This window comes from Nyctereutes procyonoides, unplaced genomic scaffold (genome assembly GCF_905146905.1).
Source record: "Nyctereutes procyonoides isolate TBG_1078 unplaced genomic scaffold, NYPRO_anot_genome, whole genome shotgun sequence".
Lineage (NCBI taxonomy): Eukaryota > Metazoa > Chordata > Mammalia > Carnivora > Canidae > Nyctereutes > Nyctereutes procyonoides.
Genome location: NW_026575033.1, coordinates 4,472,768 through 4,490,287, shown reverse-complemented (window position 1 = coordinate 4,490,287; position 17,520 = coordinate 4,472,768).

Genomic DNA, 17,520 nt, shown 5'->3' with positions numbered 1-17,520 from the left:
GTTCCATTTTTCTTTAGTGTTTGAATTATTGTCAGTGAATAAACAAATCCTACATGATGTGAACATCATTTATTAACCAGGAAACAGATGTTGGAAAAGGTTAATGAATTCCTAATGGAATAACAAATACAAACTGAAAATGAGTTGTTTTACAGCAGAGAGTTATCAAGTTTACTTCATATATCTCAGTGTATATTATAGCTCTAATCAGTGGCAAGAAGAAAGTAGGTGTTTAATAATGATGCTGAATTCAAATAAATATATTTAATTAGTATCCAATAACAATAATAAATACAAATTAATTGTTATGAGTAGCAATTAGTATTACTAATAGCAATTAGTAATAGCAAAGCTTTTACTTTTCACATGAACAAATGATGGCTACTTCAACTTTTTGAGGATTGTAGAACATCTTTTTGGTTTTTTTTTTTTCATCTTTTTGTTTGTTTAGTTACCTTAGTTTGCCTTGAGGCTTTTAAAAGTAGACTTTATTTTACTTTTAATAAGGACATTGTCTTATAATTTGTGTAACGGATTAAAGCTTTTAAGCATTATGAGAAAGCTGGTATTTATAATTAAAACAATTTTGACTATGATTCAAGAAACATCTATAGATCTGAAAACGACAAATGCAACTTCTTTAACTGATGATGTTACCTTAAGTTTATATTTGTGATTTGCCTTTATTTCCATAGAAGATCTCATTCATTTAGTGAGTCCCATGATAGAGGTAAAGAATTGGGGAAAAAAAAAAAAAGAAGTAATTGGCAGTTCACTTAAAGCACTCATATGTCTAATTTTTATTCACACTTGGATTAAAAAATATAAACCTAGGTAGAAAATAAATATTTGTCCCTATTTATATCATAGAAAAATTTTAGTCATTGCTTATTCTAATAAAATTATTTTTAGAGAGTAATATTAGATTATTTCTGAATTAGAGATTGAGTAATGTAGTGAAATAATAAATTTAATTTATATAATTTTTCTTAAGTATTGGATATTATAGAGGATTTAAAAATAAATGACATTATGAATGACCAAACAGTTTCTGGATTTGACTAGGAATAAGGTCAGGGACAAGTATTATAGGAGAAGATCACGACCATAAGTACTATTAGAAATGTATAAGTAAATTATTGTGATGGGAGCATTAGATGGTGGAACCACACTGGTCTTGGCACTGCAGTCAAGACTTCTGGAAGATAATAAGGGACAGGCCAGACAAATGATGAGTTAGGAGTGACCTATAAAATAGAGGGTTTGACCAGCCCATTGTGTTTTCATGGTAGAGAGCTGGCCCTTAAACTTTAAGAGTTTAAAGCTTTGAAGCTATGGGAAGTTGTGCAAGTTCTCTGAGTCCCTTTGAATCTCAAAATCCTCATTTATAAAATTAGGAAATAATATCTAATTTGCAAGTTTGCTGAATATTATGTGAGATTATGAATGTGGAAACATAAGTTCAGTTTTTGACCTAACCAAGAAACTCAGAATATCTGAAAAACATGTTAATCATTTTTCTTAATGTGAGAGTGAAACCATTAAGTTCATTTTTTTTTGTTCAGAGTGACAAACATTTTGAAAGATATGCTTTAAAAATAAACTTTTAAATATAATAATATAATTGATCATAGATAGAAATGATGACATATAAAATATCTTGAAATTGGTAGGCCCAAATGGAATGATGACCAAGTTCAATTAGTATTAATCCAGGGAGGCTTTTTAAAGAAACTTATTCTCAAAGAGTTTCCTAAAGAGGAAGTATTATGATTTAGTTGAATTAAGATTATGCATAGTCAAAGCAGAGAGAATTGTATTCGTGAATTACCACAAGGAAGAATACTCAGATTTTTTAAGAATATGGTACATGAGAGGCAGGGTACAAAGTAATGTCTCTTTTATCACAAATTTCCTTATTTAGTCATAGAAACCTGTTCTTCAATTTAAATTTTTTTTTAATTTATTTATGATAGGCACACAGTGAGAGAGAGAGAGGCAGAGACACAGGCAGAGGGAGAAGCAGGCTCCATGCACCGGGAGCCCGACGTGGGATTCGATCCCCGGTCTTCAGGATCGCGCCCTGGGCCAAAGGCAGGCACCAAACCGCTGCGCCACCCAGGGATCCCGAAAACACAGTTTATAATTTCCTGAATCCCATGGCTTTGAAATAATCTATTAGAATATTTTTACTATTTCAAAAGTTATGCATAGAATAAGATAATTTTTCTATATCAAACCTCAACTATATAGCATTTAAATTTACATAAAATATGAATGCTCTGGAAGTCTTCTCCCCTAACATAAATAAATTACCCATTTCCAAATCTTATTAATGTAGGCAACCTATATAAATATTAATTATGCATTGTGAAGCAACAGAACAAAGCTATTAATGGTGAATATATATGAGCATTTCTCTGCACTTTAGAAACATACATGAAGAATTCAGTGATATAGTTTAATCACCTGTTTATGTAATTCTCTTTAGTGTACTATTCAAACTCTGACTGTTCAGTGATTTCCTTGCATAAAGCTATCAGGGAAAGTGCAAAAAATATTAGTGTCCATCTGAAATTCCTCAAAGTTCAGACCTTAAGATACAGTGCCATTATCAATTCTATTTCTGTTACTTTGTCCAAAACTTTCTATTGCCATATCCATTTGCCACCACATAGTTCTGTACGAATGCTGAAAGCGATGACAGGTTATCTGACTTTCCTCATAAGATGTTTCAAGACAAAATGCCTCATGAGAATGCCTCGTTCCTGATAGTGTGCATTTGAGGGAAGGGGCTGGGGAAGGACTGGGACGAGGATAGAAAATAAAGAATAGAAAACATAAGGAAATGTTTGTATTTTTTAGCAAACAGATAAAACTTCCATGGTTAAAGGTAGCTCTTAGAGTTTGAGTGTAGAAAGCCAGTAAAAATATAGCTACCATTTTAACAATGAACAAAGCTGGGTGAACTACAAAATCATAACTTTGTCCTGTTAAGCTCATCAGAGCACAGTGGTCTCCAGGCCACCAAGTAAGCAAGTGATGAGAACTCCAGAGCATGTTCATTCTCTCCCTTCAGGGGAGCTGGTGGTGGACTGCCTGGGCTCTGGGGGGTTAAGAACAAGCAACTGAGATGCTGACCAGTATTAGAGGGCAGGGTGGGCTGGAAGGTCTACCCACAATACATGATGAAGTTTCACTGTCATGCCAACTCTTTCCTCCAGAAGGGGGGCCATGACACCTGCACCTAAGATTAAGGCTGTACCAGAAGATTTTTTTTAAAATATATTTTTTAATTTTTTATTTATTTATGATAGTCACAGAGACAGAGAGAGAGAGAGAGAGAGAGAGAGAGAGAGAGAGAGGCAGAGACACAGGCAGAGGGAGAAGCAGGCTCCATGCACCGGGAGCCCAACGTGGGATTCAATCCCAGGTCTCCAGGATCGCGCCCTGGCACAAAGGCAGGCACTAAACCGCTGTGCCACCCAGGGATCCCTGTACCAGAAGATTTTGAGAAGTCTCCGGCCCCACCATGAACCTTGTGCCAAATAACAAGCAAAAACAGGTAGGCCCTGGGGGAAGGGAAAAGGCTGGAAAGAGATCTCAATGTGGCCCACCAGTACTTTCTTAGGAATCTAGTAGAGGACCAGTGGCATTGCCAATGAAGAGATAGTAGTAATCCTAAAATAAGTGTGGGATGAGAATGTAATGTGTGACAGGAGCATTAACAAACACGACAAAGTATATATAATACATATGCAAGAAATTTCTGAACCTCTGTTAAACATCAGTAAAGGAAATAGAGCATATGTGCCTTGAACATAGATAAGAAGGTGTGAAAGGATCCAGTGTTGGCTCAGCATTCATGAGGCATCGAATACTCATGCCTTAGGGTTGGCAACTGTTGGTCAGACCCACTGCACGCCAGCAGAGCCTCTGCGGAGATAGGCAGAAAGAAGTGAACCATGGCTCAGTGGCTTAGGGGCAAGCTACAATTACTGGCCAGATATAATTGCCCCTGTTGGGTGGTCTTCAACTCATGCTCTTATGGCACCATCACCAGGAAGAGCCAACGTGACAGTCAGCAACATGGCACAACACAGGATTTAGGGAGTGAGGTCTTCTTGTACCCCTCCCAAGTGTGTGAACCCACCAGTCCTTTCCCTTTGCTTCTCTTTGCATGTGTTACATTGATTAAATAAACATGGGATTCACGTGACTTAATTTTAGCTGTAATCCTTTCTGTTTGCAGCCATGTGTTAGGCTGCTTGGTGTGTATTGGAAGCGATTGATCGCATACTCAAGTTAATTTCCCACTGTGACAGAACTTTACAAACTAGAGTAAAGATGCTCTATATTCTGCCTGTTGCAAAAATAGTACAACTAATAAAGCACGGAGGAAAGGGGCAGATGATGGAAAGTAGAATAAGCCCACAGTGCCTCACACATAACAGCTGGGAGCCAAAGACTGTCCTCTATAATTACCCAGTCAGGTAGTAGAATTTCAGCAATGTTTAAGAAGACAAAGGTAAATTCTGAGAAACCTAAAGCTATTTAATTGGGCAGAAGGAAAAAAAGATGATCAGCTAATTTTCTAGTTGCTCTTTATAGAGAATAAATACATTCTATCCAATGAAAGGGGTAATTAAGACTATAAACTGTAACTACAAAAGTTACTATAAGAAGGAAAAGAATAGGGATCCTGCATGGCGCAGCAGTTTGGCACCTGCCTTTGGCCCAGGGCGTGATCCTGGAGACCCGGGATCAAATCCCACGTCGGGCTCCCGGTGCGTGGAGCCTGCTTCTCCCTCTGCCTCTCTCTCTCTCTCTGTGATGACTATCATAAATAAATAAAATTTTAAAAAATATATTAAAAAAAGAACAAAAAAATACAAACTGCATTGAATTAGGACTAAAAAGAACTAAAACATAGAAAACAGCTTACATAATGAAAACCCCTAAAAGCACGCATACTAATGACCAATATATGCAACATAAAATAATATGACAGAGCCAAGATTAAACATATCAGTCATATCAATACGTTTAAGTGTGTTTAACTAATCTATAAAAATAAAGAGATATTCAGACTGAATCATAAAGCAAGACTCAACTCTTTTCTGTTTCAAAAGGCACATCTAAAACCACATCTTCAGGGATGCCTGGATGGCTCAGCTATTGAGTGTCTGCCTTCGGCCCAGGCCATGATCCTGGAGTCCTGGGATCGAGTCCTGCATCAGGCTCCCTGCGAGGAGCCTGCTTCTCTCTCTGCCTGTGTCTCTGCCTCTCTCTCTCTCTCTCTCTGTGTGTGTCTTTCATGAATAAATAAATCAATCTTTTTAAAAAAATAAAATAAAACCACATCTTCAGAAAGGTTAAACATAAAAGAATGTAGATAGGCATCCCAGATAAATGAGAGCAGATAAATGTGAGTATATGTTGTTATTTTATAAGTCAAGTAAAAAGTATTAATTGAAACAAAGAGTTATTATGCTGAAATGTGTAAGTCATATAATGAAGATGTGACAGTTTTGAATATCAGTGCATCAAAAAAAATAATGAAGTCTATGAAATAATAATTAATTTTCAAAACAATTATAAACTCTTATTCTTAATCCAAGATCAAACAGCTAAGAAAAAGTAATGATATAGAAGAGATAAGCAAGTAATTAGATTGGCATTTAAATATATTTTACTTTCTACCATAATTGATAAGAAAATTTATTTTCAAGTGTATATTTAATACTCATGAAAACTGAACTTACATTAGGACAGAAAAATATACTAATACATTCTAAAGAGTGGAATTAGTGCAGACAACATTCTTTCATGTCAATGTAAAAAAAAAACAGAATTTTATTTCACAATTCAAAACAAAAACGGCCTTTCACCTAAAATTTGAAAATATTCTAATAACTTGTACTTGGATAAGATTGAAAATACAAAAGAAGCAATGAATTTTTAGAAAAGGACAATAGTGAAAGCAGCATGTAACCAAAGCTATGAAAAACATTCAAGTAATACTAACAGAAAATCCATAGCCTTTAACATTCATATAAATTTAAGAAAACAAAGAAAAATAAACTAAGCACTTGGATAAATATATCATTAAAAGTATAATTAAGTAAATAAAAGCAGAAGAAAGGAATTGTTGAAAAATAAAACAAAGTAATCAATATAGAACAAAAAAATGAGTAAAATATGAATAAGCAGAAAATCTGGGAGTTTTGATGCACAAAAATAATAAAGATTGATACACCATTCACAAACCAAATCATTACAAAGGAGGAAAGCTCAAACTCACAAAATATTAAATTCACAGGATAAATAATCATAGACAGGAAATTTTTTAAAAATCAGGAAACTGTTTTCATAACTCAATGAAAACAAATATGAAACTCTGCATACAACCTTTTCCTAGGAAAATATAATAAACCTGCCTCCATAAAGGATGAAAAACTGAAATATATTTATTTCCAAAGAAGATTAAATTAAAATTTTCAAGGAACTACTCCTTGGACTTTGAAATTACAGGAAGGCCAAGAGATTTTCACAGGGTAATTTTACCAAATCTTTGAAAGGCAGATAATTCCACAATTTCTAAAACTGTCCTAAAGCTTTACAAAAGGAAAACTTGCTATTTTTTTAAAGTGGGCATAATATAGATACCAAATTCTAATAATGATTATATAATAAGGAAATTTGTATATTGGTATTATTTAAGAATAGCATTGCAAAAAAAGAATTCCATAGCATAAGAAATAATATATAAAAACCAAGTAGACTTTATTCCAGTATAATTCCAATATAACTTTATATAAAATGGAATTATATAAAATTCCAATATAATTTTAACATTATATTGGTGGTATTCATCAGTGAAATTAGAAGTACAGAATTATGGAGATATAACAATTAGAATGAAGAGGTAAAACTACCTCTATTTGAAGATCATATGATTATTTAAATTCCAAATCCATCAACTAAAAAATTATTACAAACAATAAATTAAGTAGCAATTAAGGTAGCAGTACATAAATTATCTATATAAAAATCAATAGCCTTCAAATACACAAATAATAACAAACTAGACCATATAGTTAAAGAGAAAACTACATTTTGAAGAGCAACAGAGATGTATGAGAAATGTGTGATAACTAAAAGATAAACTTGAAATCTTTTTTGATAAACCCCAACTAGATTTGAACAGATGGAAACACACATCATGTTCATGGAAAGCAGCTCTCCAAAGCTGAAGGTCAGTTGTTTATAAATGTATAGAAATTTATTATTTCAATAAAAATATCAAGTTTTTATTTGGAACTAGACAATCAATGTCTTAGTTTCATGTACAAAATAAAGTGACAAAAATTAGAGAAAATCTAAATGGGGAGCATCTACAAGGGACCATATCTCTCACATATTTACATATACTGAGCCTCAAAGATTAAAGCCAAATGGCCCTACCATAAGTATAAACAGATATCATTGGAGCACTGGAGAAAGACCAGAAAAGGAACTGTGACACCAGAAACTTCAAATGTGGTGACAGTGGCATCCCAAGCTGGGTATGTCAAAACATGAAATTATTGAAACACTAGAAAAAAACATGAGTAAATCATTTATGCCTTGGACTGGAAAGGCCTTTCTACTATGATTTAAAGTCCAGAAGCTATAGGGGCACCAGGGTGACTCATTTGGTTAAGCATCTGACTCTTGGGGGATCCCTGGGTGGCTCAGGGGTTTAGCGCCTGCCTTCAGCCCAGGATGTGATGCTGGGGTCCCAGGATCAAGTCCCATGTCAGGCTCCTTGCATGGAGCCTGCTTCTCCCTCTACCTGTGTCTCTGCCTCTCTCTCTCTCTCTTTGTGTGTCTCTTATGAAAAAATAAATAACTCTTAAAAAAAAAAGCATCTGACTCTTGGTTCTGGCTCAGGGCATGATCTCAGGGTCTGAGATAGAGCCCAGCATGAGGTTCTGCACTCAGTGGGGAGTATGCTTGAGATTCTCTCCCTCTGCCTTCCCCCTACTGCATGCTTGCACATGTACTCTCTCTCTAAAATAAATAAATACATCTTTAAAAGAAAATAAAGTCCAGAAGCTATAAAAGATAGAGATTTAATGATCTATATTTATTTATTTTGTTTTGAGCTTTTAAATCATACAAATGTATTACTTGTTTAAACATGCAATTATACTAAGAATATCCTTTTAGTTCTAGCTTTCTAAGTTTTTTTCTTTCTGTATATTCTTTTCACACCCATTTAGAAGTGGTTCAGAAAATAAATGAGCAATTTCTATGACCAATTCAGCACTCCCACAAAAGGGTTCCATAATATACTTTAAGAGAAATGCCTTTCTAACTCCACATGGAGAGGGAGAGGGACTAGCACTCTCCTGGGACCAGAAATTTGGATGTTAATCCCAGTTTGGATATCAGTGAGCCCCAGTAGCCCACAGCTCTTTCCTCCTCTATCAGGTAATGTGGTAAGGTGGACTAACATCGTCAGTGTTGCTTCCAGCTTGGGAATCCCTTAGCAATGTCTACTCAGTTGACTTTTGGCATAAGCATTTTCAAGCACGTTTTCATGTTTGTCTTGGGAAGAACTGTTCTTCATCCTAGTCCTGTAACCAATTTAGAGATTAAGCAGAATTTTTAAAAATCTATGTATTCAAAAAAAAAAAAAAGTAAAAATCTATGTATTCTCTGCACCTATGTTAGCCTGAAGTATTTCTTCTCACACTTTTTTTTTATATTTTTTTTAATTTTTTTTTTTATTTATTTATGATAGTCACAGAGAGAGAGAGAGAGGCAGAGACATAGGCAGAGGGAGAAGCAGGCTCCATGCACCGGGAGCCCGACGTGGGATTCGATCCTGGGTCTCCAGGATCGCGCCCTGGGCCAAAGGCAGGTGCTAAACCGCTGCGCCACCCAGGGATCCCACTTTTTTTTTTTTTAATTCAAACACTTGTGCCCAGAAAGCAGTGAGCTCAAGGATCTTATCAAAACAGATAAAAACTACTAGAACAATGTAGGAAGGGTTACAATGACTCCAGTGTCCTGTTTGTCAATGATTTAAATAAAAACGAAAACAAAACACAAAAACACCCCGGGAAGTATGGAGAGAATCTGTTACGTTCTAGAAACTCAGAGCAATTACCTAAGAGCCTCTCAAATGTACTTGACTGAATTTCTTAGAGTAAATTTGACATTACCATCTGTCTACTTATTTGCTTGTTTTAAAATAGACTGTATAATTGATTTTTAGATTTAAATCTTCTGAAGACATTAAAAAATTAAAGCTTATTCTGTCAGTCTTAGACAATTATAGTCTCATTTGTTTTCCGGTACTTTGACTGTAAAGCTTTAGTTAGTAATTATAATTTATTGACCATATTATTACTATGTAATCTTTGTTTAGAGGTGAGCATTACATCCTGTTTAAGCATATTGCATTTAAATTATCTACTATATTTCATTCTGAGAAACATTTACATTAAATCTGATTGATAAAAATCAATGATTTGCAATGGAATACAATGCCTTTGAGGTCAAATCCAGACACTGGATTTGCAATGTGTTCATGAATAGGTAAAGATAGCAATCTTTTTTTGGAAGTACATCTTCTCTGGAAACAATACCTCTTTTGAAAAAGAAAGAAAGAGAACTAAGGACATGTTAAAGGGATTTGGATCATTTTTATGGAGCCTATAATTAAAAAAAATACATGTAGGTGAACAAAAATACAGTTGATGCTTGAGCACTGTGGTAGTTTGAGGTAACAACACCTACACAGTCAAAAATCTGTGTATAACTTTTGGCTCCCTCTAAACTTATTTACGAATAGCCTACTGTTGCCCAGAAGCTTCACCTATAACATAAATAGTTGATCAACATATATTTTGTATCTTACATGTACTATATACTGTATTCTTACAATAAAGTAAGCTAGAAAAGAAAATGTTATTAAGAAAATCATGAGGAAAAGTAAGTACCTTGAATACTGTACTATAGAAATCTGCACACGAATGAACCAGAGCTGTTCAACAATCTTTTCAAGATTGCAGTTGAAAATTTAAAAAGCCATGATCTAATTCTCCCAAAGAGAAAGGATAGATAAGCAGGATATCACTGATTAGCAGCCAAAGACATCTTTATCTCTGGACCCTGGTCATCTAGATTCTTCTGTTTATTTTACTAACATCAACCGACAATCAACCAATAATCACTTATGATTATTTCATAAGTGAAAAGTATGTAATAAGCACCTAGTCTTTGTTCAACCTCATGATGTGTACCATGACAGACTCATAAAAGTGTAGATATTATTACTTTGTATTCCATTGTGAAATAGTGACATGGTTGGAGCCTTTTTAAAACAGAGTTGGAGCAACCAACTGCAGAGAAACTGCCCTACCAGGCTTTATTTGAACTGGGCCGCACCCTTTGGACTGGACAAAACAGCAACTGTTGTAAGCAGCTATTTGAGAAGTTAGCAGGAGAACAGACCACCTGATCACAAGACTCACAGTTGTGGACTTTCTGAAGATAAAGTCAGCTGACAATCAACACCTAACTCAGAGTGGCTTAGCTCGTTAACACTCACAGAAACACTTTTTTTTTTTTTTCCCTTTTCTTCAACTCTTATAATCTGCCCCTTTTCTTTTACCCTTAAAAACCCATTGCTTTCACCCTACAGGTGAGAACAGAATTTGAATATCTACCCGAATCTATGCTGGCCAAATTGCAATTCTTTAATCCCAAATAAATGTTTGCCTCTCTTTGCAAGTTTTTTCACGTCCACATATGGTCTATGTAGGAAGACCGAGCTAGCACTTGTAAAATAATTAATAAATTATCATATGTGAGTTCTGTGGCACTTAATCAACTAGCTCCCCTAAAAGAAGTATCAAGTAAGGCACACTGATGGAATCGGAGCTAACGCAGCCATTGAGATATTGCAGTAATGAAGTGGCAGCTGAAATTCACAGTTCAGTGCTATTTCCTGGTTCAAACTTGTGTTATTTAAGGTACCAAAGTGACTTGTCTCAATTTTAATGGATGAGTAGAAGAGGAAGAATGTAAACTCTATTACCACTAACAAATGTTCAGAAATTACAATTCTGTGGGTTGATATACAAAAATATGAGTGGCTCCATTAAATCAAGAGTCTATGCGTGGGACGAAGCGATGAATTTGGTTGGTTGAGTAGGGCAGGTGCAGATCGTAAACAGTCTTTAATATCATGGAGAAATTTGGGTGTGATAACCAAAGTCTCTGTGGAGCTGGTTCTTAGGGAGGAAAAGACTTTTCCTTTACCTTCTCAGATTCAGAATTGGTGAACCTCAAGTTAAAATGATAGAAGATAGATTAGCCAGAGAAAAGACAAAGTTCATTCACATAAATACGTGGGCTCTCAACAGAAAATGTAGCTCTAAGAGGCAGCTAGGGTCCTTCTAGACCTTAGGGGAAGGGAGGAGGGAGAAAGGACACTTATGGGAAAGAAAATGACTTTCAGGTGAGAGAAATGGGCTCTAAGGAGAATGGTTGGAAGATATGATAGTTTTATGACAAAGTCTTTTTAAATGATTTATTAAATTCCAGTGCTGACTTCTCTGGTGATAGGAGTCCATCTTCCCTCATTGGGAAACCCCCGGAGAGGGCATTTATGACAGTTGAGTTCTTTTGGAAGATTCTGCCTTTAGGCAGGTAAGTGAGGTTCAGAAACCCACACACACAACTTTTCTGTGTCTGTTGATTCTCAAATGTCTTCCTCTCAAAAATGATCCATATGCCCCAGTGGTATATTCTGGATCCCTTCAGGCAGCCAAAATCCAAACAATAGTGACATCCCCCAACTAGCAATATGCAAGATGGATGGCTTTATCGCTTTCCTGGAAGCCATCTGCAGAAGGGTTGCAATAATCCAGGTTTGTGACTGATGTGAGAACCAGGTGAGTGAAATGAAAGAAGCATGTAAGATATGAAACACTCTGGTATCTTCATGCGAGCAAAAACAAGTCCAAAATTATTTTCAAAAATAACATCTTCATCTCATCAACAGAGCATCAAGGAGAAACATTACAGTGTAAACAAGATGTGACATTCCACTCTATTGTTTCAAATTGCTTTAAATGTGTAAATATTCATCATTGCTGCAAGACTCTAATGGATGTAATGTGATTACATTGTTTACTAGGACAATACATAAGAATGGCTGTTGAAAGTGTATATTGTCTCATTAAATCTCTTCTTTAGAATTTTAAAGAGATAAATGAAAATGAAAGCATTTACAAGATATTTCTATATTTCCTTTCTTCAAATTTATCATGGTGCAGGCCTGGTTTGGTTCCTGATTGCTGTCACTTGAATGCTGGAACTAAGTGTATATTTGAGCCCTGTCATTTCAACTCCACCTGACATTTACCACATCAATCACACCTCTGAAAAAGAAAAAAAAGAAAAAAAAAAAGCTTAAGTGGTTTTTCCATGTCATCTATAGTGCTGGGGAAAGAATAGATCTTTTAAAAATAATATATTAAATCTCTGTCCAAAAGTGTTTTTTAAAAATATTTACTTATTTAAAGAATCGTTACACCCATTGTAGGGCTTGAATTCATGACCCTAAGATCAAGAGTTGTGTACTCCATCTGGTCCAAAGTGTTTAATATAAATTTTTTTTTGGAGAATGAATATCAGGATGTGTCCAAATTCCAATCTCTGGTTCTGGGTACAGTTGGCAGAAAGGGCTCTGGCATGTCAAGTGTCAAAGGGAACAAGAAAGCAGAAGAAACAAGAATGGCTTAGGGCTTCCACTAACTTTCCTTAAACATTTAGTAACCTTGGGGTGTATATACACTCCCATGAGCATTAACTCCCACACAGTAAATGGGATTGATTACATTTCTCATTCAATTGTATTGGATTTTCTAGACTCTTAGAATTTACCCCCAAATCCCCTTACACTTCACTCCCTTACACTGTTACTAGCAAATGACCATAGTTCAGCTGGTCTAGGCTCAGGAGTTCTCTTTTCTGTTCCTTTCTAATGGCCAGTTACATTCCTTCAGCTGCTTTTCCAAGGTTTCTCATTTGATCCTGGTATTTTTCTATAGTCAGGCAGGTAAAGGCCACAGTTCTTAGAGTTGAAATTCCTAGGTACTTGGAGAGCCAGTGATAGCAAGGAGGGTATCAAATGGACTAGCAAACCTGCTGGAAGCCAGTGGCTTGGATAGTATCTTAGCTGAACCCTTATTCTAGCCAAGCTGCATGCTCTGGGATAGACCGTATCAACTGGTACTCAAACCCTTCTGACTCCTATATTTTGTTCAGAGCATAAAGCCTGGACTGTGTTTTTGTTATAAATAAAATGAAGCCATTTTATACTTTCTAATAATTAAGAGGTCTCGGGTCGTAGAGTTTTCACCTTTTAACAAGAGGAAAAAAAATTGCTTTTGTAGCTCAACCAAACTTATGCATACCTGAAGTGGAAAAAGATAGGAAGCAGAGCTGAAAATCAATAATTTTATAGTTCTGAGATAAACTGCAATCTTTATTTTTTTAATTTATTTTTATTTTTTAAATATTTTACTCATTTATCTAAGAGAAAGACAGAGAGAGCACAAGCAGGGCAAAGGGAGAAGCAGATTTCTGCTGAGCAGGAACCCGACCTGGGGCTCAACTGCACAACCTTGGAATGATGACCTGAGCCAAAGGCAGATGCTTAACCGACTGAGTCACCCAGGTGCTCCTATACCACAATACTCAATTGCTCCTCTTCAAAGATTGTCTATAAAGATAGTAATAAAAACACGTAAGGCAAAAAAATTCTGGTTTTTTTTTTTTTTTTTGGTCCTGTGTGTGTATGCTCCTTGAATGGGTGTTCTAGTTAAATCCCTACCTGCTTCCATAGTTGAGCATTTCAGAAACATCATCAATTAATAAGAAGTCAATCATTCCTTTGAATTGTATCTATTTGTCCAACCCAGGTTTTGTTGAACTAAGCACACACAAATTTAAACTGAAATTCTAGTCAATATATTTGGAAATCTGCAAAATTATAATAAGAATCTGACACAATTTTTATTTGCAAGGATTAAATCCTTACATCTTTCTCTTTCTGTTGTTAACACATTTGTCAAGGTGCTATCCTTATTGAAAATGGAAAATGCTGGCCCACGCTTGCCTTAGAGAAATTTCTATGTAGTGATTGACTTGAAGAAACAATATCTAAGGTTAGTGATTATTTGCCATCTACCATGGACCTTGTTAAGAACTCTCTGCGTTTTTCCTCATTCCTTTTAACAGCTTTCCAGTAGGTACCCCTTCATACTTGGGTAAATGGAACTTACAAGGAGTAATATATCTTACATAAAATCATGAAGAAAAATGTAGCTGCACCTCAGAAAATGCATCGCCAGGGATGATTTAATTATTTTCTCTGGTTAATGATTAACAATGATCATAGTTTGACACCCAGAAATTTTCTCAAACATTACACATGAGTAGCAGTTCTGTCTAAAAATCCAGTTTTTTGGCTTGAAATTGATTCACTGATGCAGGGTTATCTTTCATGCATGAAACCCTGTTTGATATTTTCCTTTTTCAAGACTGAATATTATCAGTTCTCTTTTACAAATGGCATTTTTCTGAGAGTGATAACAAGTATCTGGCAGCTTTATTTTTGCTCACTTTATAAAATTATTTTTAGGAACCTATGAAATTATTCATGAAAGTGAATTCTCTCTTTTTTATTTTGTTATTCCTTTTATACAAAACCTCCACAGATACTTCACACTTGGTGTCCTCTGAATCCATTTCAAAAACTTCAGCTAACCATGACTTTCCAGTGCAACATAAATGTAGGTATAAGAATCTGACACTATTATTATACATTAATTTCAACAAAGATTATTTTTAAAAGATTTTATTTATTTATTCATGAGAGACAGAGAGAGAGAGAGAGACAGACAGACAGACAGAGAGGCAGAGAGGCAGAGACACAGGCAGAGGGAGAAGCAGGCTCCATGCAGGGAGCCCTATGTGGGACTCCATCCCAGGACTCCAGAATCATGCCCTGGGCTGAAGACGGGTGCTAAACCACTGAGCCACCCAGGGATTCCCCCAACAGATTATCTATTGGAAAAGTAGAACTGAGTGGATGTGTCTTTAGCTTATTGTATGGGAGAGTACTTTTTTTTTTGTCTGTGTGTGAAGACTTACAGATTGTGTCTATGATGTTCATATCTCTATGGTTAATACTTTCCTTGTTTATGCCTTTTAATCTATTGCTCTTAGACTAATGGATTATAATTACCTGGTGTTCAAGGGGCCTGAAGATCCTCTCAGAGCACAAGGTCAGTTAAGAGCTTTCTGACACTCAATTTTAAACTTTTTTTTTAAATTAAATACAGATACTATCAATTTATTAGCCTCATGATACAAGAAGAGTGGGGTATTTTGTTTTCTCCTCTTTGACTTCACATGGTTTCTTTTCTATGAGGAAATTTGGCTTAACAGAAACATCCAACTTTGGAGGATGTATTAGCCAGCGGTGAGCAACATTAACGTCTGTGTACAAGGCATTGTACAGAAGTCAAACTCAGCACACTTGGTGATTTTGTGCCCACTTTTAATCCACAACCTATGTGCCATTGCTCATTCAGTCTGAGACTTTCTGTTGCTTAGCAGTGTGATCTTCTCATAAAACCCACATAGAGGGGTCTTTGCCTGGGTTGAGCTGCCTGTGCCACAGGCAACACTGTCAAAATTTCTTATCTGTGAATTTTGCCTTATCTGTCCTAGAAGAAGAAATTTCTTTCCTTTTGCCCTTTGGAGTGGGTCATAAAAACAAACAAACAAAACAATGCCTGAATGTCTTGAAAGGCTGAAGTCTCTGAAAGTCAGAAAGCAGCTGCTGGATAAAGTTGGCAGCATAATAGGAGGACCCTATGCTCATCTCATCCCTAGAGCACAGCGAGGTAACTCTCAGATCATTGTGCGTACCCATGCAACCTACCTGAGAACTTACAGAACAAACTGCACAGCTACAGGGAGGGGAAAGAGGCTGTACAGAGGAAGGGAGGAGGTGCCCAGATGTGGTTTGGGGGAGAAAAGTTTTGCAAATGCTGTGGAGGGGAAGGATCCCTGGTCACAGAGAGAGGAGAGAGAGAGTGAAAGAAAGAGAAACACGCAGGCGATTGTACAAGAACACTTCCCCAAAGCCATTGAGTGGGAAAATGAGAAGGGACATTTTTCATGAGCTTTTGCAACAAATGGAGCTCAAAGCCTGGAGGTTTAAAGGTTGGCAGGCTTGGCTGGGGTAGAGACCTGAGGACACTGCCCTACTCCTGAAGAGAAGGCAGGCAAACAACCACTGGGGCAGATAGCATCATCTGGGGATTGCCTATGGTACACAGGGAGAGACTGTTATTTTTGGAGTGCATCTGTAAGAGGCGGCATTGCCTCTCAGGGGGCAAAAGAACTGGTGGGTGCCATTATACTCCCCCACCCCTTGGCATAGGTGCAGAGATACTGGCTGAGGGCAGCTAACCTGGACACCACTCTTTAGCCTGCTTGTTCCAAATCCATGCCCCTGCACTCTGGAGTAACTGCCCCTCTCAGTCAAACCTGCATCAATGCCAGCATGGTGAGACCCTCCCCCAGAGGGCCAGCACAGCTTCCTGTCACACGAGGTCCTTGAAGTTTGGAATTGAACAGTCAGCAGGCTTGGCTAAGATAGAGCCCCAAGTGCACTGCAATACTCCAGGCAAGTGACCCAGACACAGACAGTGAGAAATCAGCTATCTGAAAAACACCTGTGACCCACCAGGGGAAATTTTTCACTCTTCTGAAAGTGCTCCCCTGAGTGCAGCAAGAACGGACTTCCCTCTCTAGGGTCAAAGGAGATGGCTGGCACAATTTCCCTTGCCTGTCGCTCAGCCTAAATCACTTCAGTAAACAACACAATGCCAACACAGGTTGCCTAACCAAGTCCCACCCCCTTGAGCTCTGCAGCTGCTTCTTTATAGAGCAAATATGCTAAGGACCAGCTCATTGAGTCCCTCTCCCTGAAGACCAGCACAAGCCCCTGCACATATATCCTCTACTGAATAGAGTTTTGCAAGGCTTCAGGTCTAGTGGAAGTAGCATCAGGTTTCATTTAACAAGTAGACCAAACCACACCTGTGGCCACACTCTAGCCAGGGTTCAAACATTTTCCACTGCAGGCAAGGAGAGGCTCTGCAGATAACTGTCCTGAAGGATAGAGCAGCCACAGCACATGTAGCACACTTCAGAGACATTCATTAAAGTGCCAGGCCCTGGACCCTGGATGACTCTTAATAAAGCCATTACTCTCAGGAGAAGGAAATGTACCAGGCTTTTCTAACACACAGGAGACAGAGACCTAGACAAAATGCCAAGACAGAGGAATTCATCCCCCCACCCAAAAAAAGAACAAAATAAGGCCATGACCAGAGATCTAATCAAAACACATAGAAATAATATGTCTGATCCAGA